The following is a 6,814-nucleotide window of genomic DNA, read 5'->3' on the forward strand; positions in this document are numbered from 1 at the left end:
TAGTGTCTTTATGAGTAACTACATATGTTTTAAACTAGTATATGTGACTTTTGATGTATATAAGTGAGTATATGTGAGAGTGAGAGATTGGAAAAGTTCCTGTATGAATAAGTATGTGTTTCTATAAGTGATTGTTTAAAAGACTAAGTATGTGTAAGTTTCTGTACCAGTAAGTGTGGTGGTGTGTGTATAACTGTATATGCAAGTAAATGGATGTTTGATTCTTTATTAGCATGAGTGACTATGTGTGTGACTAACTATGGATGAGTGGCGTTGTGTAACAGGATGTATAGGTGTATGAGTACATTTGATGAGTGAGTACATGTATGAGTGACTGTATAGGACTGTTGGTGAATGAGTGGATATGTATGTGGATCGTAGAATTACTGAATAGGTTGTTGTAACTGGTATTGGTATGTCCATTGTTTTGAAAATGTTAGTTTCTATATTTGAATGTGTGTATCAAAGGTTATATTAGGGTGAGAGGAGGTCTGCCACTCTATCACAAGGATGATGTCAACAGTGATGTCATCAGTGATGTCTTTGAGATGTCATCAGTGATGTAATATGTGACGTCATCAGCAGTGTATTGCGGGCGGGCGAGTTATAGTTAGCTGAACTAACTATAACGGGGGAATTTCAATGGTTTTGTACGAGTGAAAAGTCCAGCTAACTATAACGCCCCTGAAACCTATGGTTTTTTCAGTAAATTTCTAAGGTTTTTTAAATGCTAATTTCTAACTATGCCTACAAAGATGAAGAAAGAAGAAAAAACACACAGAAAGAAAAAAAAGAAATGCAGAAAGAAGCAACAGAAGTCCTCAAAGACAAAGAAAAGTGCAGGAAGAAGGACAATGTGCAGAAAGAACAAACAGAAGAGCAGAAAGAAGCCTTGTTGCAAAATCTTCCTGTACCCTCAACTTTTTCAGACGGATACTGGTGATAACTGAGTCTGACTAATCAGTCCTAGAGCCAGTGCTATGTTAAAAGACACTTAGAATACAGTGAAAACACCTACATACACTAGGGAACACTATGCGTTGGGGTCCCCCTGTGATTAGCATGACCTCCTCTGTAAGCCCCTAGTATATAATAGGGCAAGGGGATTAAAACGACCTCTTAAAACACGCCACAGGGCATGTTTGCACACGTCACCTCAGGGCCCGTCCCCTCCCTTCCCCACTGTGTAAACACGCCCTGTGGCCGTTTTAAGTTGGGAGATTAAGTCCCCTTGAATCCTGAGGGTCCCTAGGGTCCAATTAGCCCACTAGGTACCTCCAGTAAGCGCCACAGAGCTGCGTTGCAGAGAGATGTAAAAAGGGGCATGGCCTAGACCACCTCTCTGCAACGCAGCGTAGTGGCGCTTACTGGAAGCACCTGGTAGGCTAGTTAGCCCCCAGGGTCCCTCAGGATTGAAGGTGAATTATTTCCCCAACTTAAAATGCGCCACAGGGCGTGTTTGCACACGTCACCTCAGGCCTCGTCCCCTCCCTTCACCACTGTGTAAACGTGCCCTGTGGCCGTTCTAAGTTGAGAGATTAAGTCCCCTTGAATCCTAAGGGTCCCTAGGGTCAAACTAGCCCACTAGGTACCTCCAGTAAGCGCCACAGAGCTGCGTTGCAGAGAGGTGTAAAAAGGGACGTGGCCTCAGAACACCTGTCTGCAACGTAGCTCCCTGGCGCATACTGGAGATACCTGTTGGGCTAGTTGGCCCACAGGGACCCTCAGTATTGAAGGGGAATTAATTCCCCAACTTACAACTCACCAGGGGGCGCGTTTGCAGAGTGCTGCAAGGAGGGGGCATGGCCTCCGGCGCGATGCCGGTCTTTTATTATTATTTTTTTTTAAGAACGGGGGCTCTGTGGCCCCCCTTCTTTTTCTAATTTATTGGCCCTGGGGACCCCATCCCCCAGGGCCTGCCCCCTAATTTTTTTTTTAGAAAAATTTTGGGGGGAAGGGAGCCGCGTGGCCCTCCTTCCCGAAGCCTTAATCGGCCCCGGGGACCCTAACCCCCGGGGCATGGCCTTTTTTTTTTTTTAATTCTTTAGGAGGGGGCTGCGTTGCCCCCCTCCTCAGGCCACTTATGGCACCGGGGACCCCATCCCCCAGGGCCGGCCTTTGTTTTTTATTATTTAAAAAAATAAAATATTTATAGAAACACCTAGGACATGCTGGACAAACCGTACGTACCTATCACCATGACGATTTGCGTGATATTCATTAAAAGGCGACTATGCATACAATGAATCCACGTGGAATGTATTTACACCGCTAGTGAAGCTCTGACGTGCCTGACGCCCTACCGTGCCTAATCCCGGCGCCCCCGCTGGTGGGTACTCTCCAAGTAGACACCCTTGTCGTTTATTTATACAAACATGGGTAGCTATTGATGGGCACATTTAATACACACGCACACCAAGCCATTCAAAGAGGATTTGACAAAAATTCGACCAAAACTATGCAAGAAACCCCCCTCACAGTTAATAAAACACACATCCACAGCCGGATGTGTAATACTTTTTATTTTACTCTCTGGAATGGAAACAAACCTCACTTGAGAGTCACAGCGCGCTCCTGGCTGAGCCCAATGCTGTGTCACACCCACCAGTGGCCGCCGAGTGCCACACACCTCTGTGTTGTATTCCACCAGCTAGTGCATATGCTATGACACTCTCTAGCCCATATGCACTGTAACACCACCCCTTGAATATGTCATGCCACACTTGACTTCGCACGGGTTATATTGCCCCATCTAACGTGCCTGCCTCGATGCCTATGTTATAACGCACAGCGCTATGCTATACATATTACAATCTGGGATCCATATCTTTGTCACAGTACATATGCAATGTTACACTCCCCAGCACATATTTTATATTACAACTTTAGAGACTAGTTAGGTTACACAACACTGCCCTGTGCATATTACACTCGAAGGTGCATATCGCATAGCACGCGCTAGTGCCTGTGCTATCTCGCGCTCTCCAATGAATCTGTCATTGCATACTATGTATTGCATATTATATTTCATGCCCCGGTTCACCTTATATCACACTTTTTGGTGCATAGTTTATACCATACACTATATCTAGTTTAAATTTTCAATCGTGCTCTCAGGACTATATTCTATATAACACTGCGTTCACCTACCCTTTTCACGGGCATTACATTTTGAGATGGGGGGTGGAGGGTCAGGGAGTGTTTCTGCCAAGTGAGCCCGGAGTCACAGTCACAAACGTCCTCTTTTTCCTGAATAAAAGTGAGATTATGCTGCATACTTGTTCATATTTTAAGTAGTTCGCACAGACACACATTTTAAAAACAATAAAGTTCCTAATACCTGCCTTCTCTGAACAGTTAGCTTGCTGCTCCATCCACCTCCTCCCTATCCTCTGTCGTCTGAATCCATGGACTAACCTCCTCCCTCCTGCCATGCATGGTCTGATGTGCTGCCACTGCCCTCCATTTAGCATGATGTACCAGTCCACTCCTCCTGCCCTCCATTGCCCAATTCTATGCCCCATCATTGACCTCCTGCTTAGCCTCTGAGCTTAGCTGCTGCCCCTATTCTCCTTCCCCCTGCCCTCCGATGTCTTTGTGCATGCCCCTGCTCCATCCTTTGTGCCCACCATGTACCATGGACTTGCCACTCCTATCTACTCTGAGTGTTCTGTTGAGCTTCCACTCCCCTCCCACCTGCCTAGCATTGTCAGATGACTGTAACCAGTCCCTGCCACCTGCACCCTGCCTGTCCACATTCCATGCCCCTATCCCCTTCCTCCTGTCCTCCATGGTCCATTTTACTGCCACACCCTTCTGCCCTCCCTGGTCTGTTGTGCTGCATCTGCTCCTCCTGCCTGCCCCATGTGATCTGTTATGAGGCCCCTTCCCCTGAACTCTCTTGTCTGTGCCCAGGTCCTGACCCTCCCTTCTATCCTCCATGGTCCTTTGTGCATGCCCCTGCACCCTCCTTCTTGCCCATCATAGCCATTGTGCTGCCACTAACCCTCCCGCTTGCCATGCATGGTCTTCTGTGCTGCCTGGCCCCTCCTACCTTCCCTGTGTGGTCAGCTATCTGCCCCTGACCCCCTCCCACCTTCCCTCCATGGTCTGTGTGTATGCCATCATAGTCTCACTGTTGTTCTCCATGGTGTGTCTTGCGTCTAGTGCCCATCCTGCCTGACCTCCATGGTCACCTTGCTGCTCCTGCCCTGCCCTGCCCCCTTGCCCCCAGCCCTCTGTTTCCATGTGCAGACCCCTATTCCCTCCCTCCTGGCTTGTCTGTTCCATTGTAATGCCCCTGCTCCGTCCCTCCTGCCCTTTCAGGTCTGTTATACTGCAGCTTTCTCTCCTGTCTGTCCATTATGGTCAGCTAGCTACCATTGCCTCTTTCCCCTCTGTTATCTGTTGTCCATGTGAATGGTCCTGTCCCCTCCCTATTGCTTTCTATGGACTGTTGTGCTGCACTCCCGCCCGCATGCCCTTTGTGGTGTATTGTGCTGCTGCAAACCCTGATGCCTGCCCTGTAGGGTCAGTTTGGTGCACCTCTCCATGTCCCTCCTGTCCTCTGTTATCCGAGTCTATGTCCCTACCCCAATTCCTCCTGTCTACCATGATCCAATGTACCATACTTGCGAACATTTTGAACTTGGTAAGAGGGAGATTTGAAAAAAAAACTGGGGTATTGATTTCCTCCTTTGAGTTACATTGAAAAAGAGGAGATTGTAGACAGGAGACAGATCAAATAAAGCCTATTTGAGCTTAAAAACATTGGACATTTCCTGGCTGAATCGGGTCTGTTGGCATGTATGGTTGTACTACCACTGCCTCTTCCTTCTGCCCACAATGGTCTATTATATTGCCACAGCCTCTCTTGCCAGTCCTGTATTGTTGGTTTGTTGCCCCCGCCTCCCTTTCCACTGCCCTCCATAGTCTGTTGTGCTGCCACTGCCCTTCCTGCCTGCCCAGTGTGGTCAAATTGTTGCCTCTGCACCCTCCTACCTGCCTTCAATTTTCAGAGTCCGTGCCCCTGGCCTCTGCCTCTCAACAGTATCCTAATGAACAACTAGATTGCTAACATTCTATATTTATTACAAAAGTGTGGAATGCCTGACGTCATCTTGATTTAATCAAAACTGTAATACCTAGAGCATTTCCTTTAGAAATTACATATATGAGAGGGTCTTATTTGCATCAAAATTATGGTTAGTGCTCTAAAAACCTAAAATGAGGACATATTTTGTGAGTTTTCAAATACCGACAAAGCACTTTTAAATTATTTGTTATCTTTATGTTTTTTTATCCAGTTGACCACTTGATTAAATGTTGCACTTAGGAGAGAGGATGTGGTGTTACTTCCAGAGCTGCAGACTTTGCAACTGGGGAACCATGTTGGGGTTTCTGCTTCAGCTCGACATTCTGTGATTCTGGTCAAATCACTTAATCTCCCCATGTCTACAACCAAAATTAATTTGTTCTTGTGTGATGTAACCAATGCTCATGTAAAGCACTCCAATACCTGACAAGTCTGCACTATATAAAACTGCAAAACCACAAAAAATAAAAAGTGTTTTGCACACTTGTTTCATTGGGCTACATGTGGGCTACATCTGGGTGATATTTGTGCTGCATGTGGGCACTTTTGTCTCTGGTGGCCATCTTGGGAGATTTATTTGTTATGAAGTTTCCTAATTTCCTCATTTACTGCAGTCTCCTCAGTAGGAAATACTTTCAGTTTTTTACTTTGGTTCCATCAAGAAGGCATTCAGATGTGTCACACATTTGCCATACATTCTTTGAATGTTAGCACTCCAGTTGCTCATTAGATCACTGTAGTAAAGCTACCGCTCATCAGGGAAGTCTGCTGCTGGTATTCAAAGTGCATGTTTCAGTCTGCATGTCAGAAACTTTTAATGAAATAGAAGAGGATTTGAGAAGTCAAAATGTGCCCTAATTTTTCTTTCTGCAGCACTAATCATAATTTCTATGGCAAAATGAACCCCCTCATGTTGTTCCTTTTTAAATTAAATGTTTTAAGAGTTACCATTTTATTCCAATCAAGATGGCTTCAGGTGTGCAATACGTTTGTCATAAGTAGGACTGTTAGCGTTCTAGTTGTTCTTTAGAACACAATGGGAAGCTGCAGTAGAACACAAAGGAATCAACTGACAGTCTCTGCCCTTGTTGGATGTACATGTTTTACTGAGAATGTCATACTTCATTCTCACATGACTGAGAAAGATAATATAAATTTAAAGAAAATATGCTCTCAGTTTAGCTTATAGATCACCTTCCAAACCTCTGTGGGAAAAGCATGAGAAAATAGTTTTCTCTCAAACATGATTTATGGTATCCCAGCCGAAGGCTTTTTCACATGGTAAAATCACCTTAGAACACACCACAATTCCTAAAATGAGTATGGTACTGATCCTGCGCGAAAAGGGCAAATTTACATATCCTCCCTGCGTCACAGATCCGTCACCCACACAAGCTCATTCACGCAAGCATTCATTGGTGGGGCCCATAACACCAACATTCATATGTCTCTCGAATCCGCACGCAGGAGGGGAAAATGAGTAATGCGCTGGACATGTGGGGGGGTACCTTATTACATATAGGGAAGGAAAATGTTATTACAGAATATACATATTTACATTAACCCCTGTAGAATCCTAACCTAAACATCAAGGCACTCCACCACTTGGCGACGGACCAATTAGTTGGACTGGTTGATGGTGATTTAGAACCAGCTAAAACACATTAAAGCTTCGGAATCCTTTCAGTGACTTACTTAAAGAACCACAAACTCATTTTC

This window comes from Triturus cristatus, chromosome 9, assembly GCF_964204655.1.
Source record: "Triturus cristatus chromosome 9, aTriCri1.1, whole genome shotgun sequence".
NCBI lineage: Eukaryota > Metazoa > Chordata > Amphibia > Caudata > Salamandridae > Triturus > Triturus cristatus.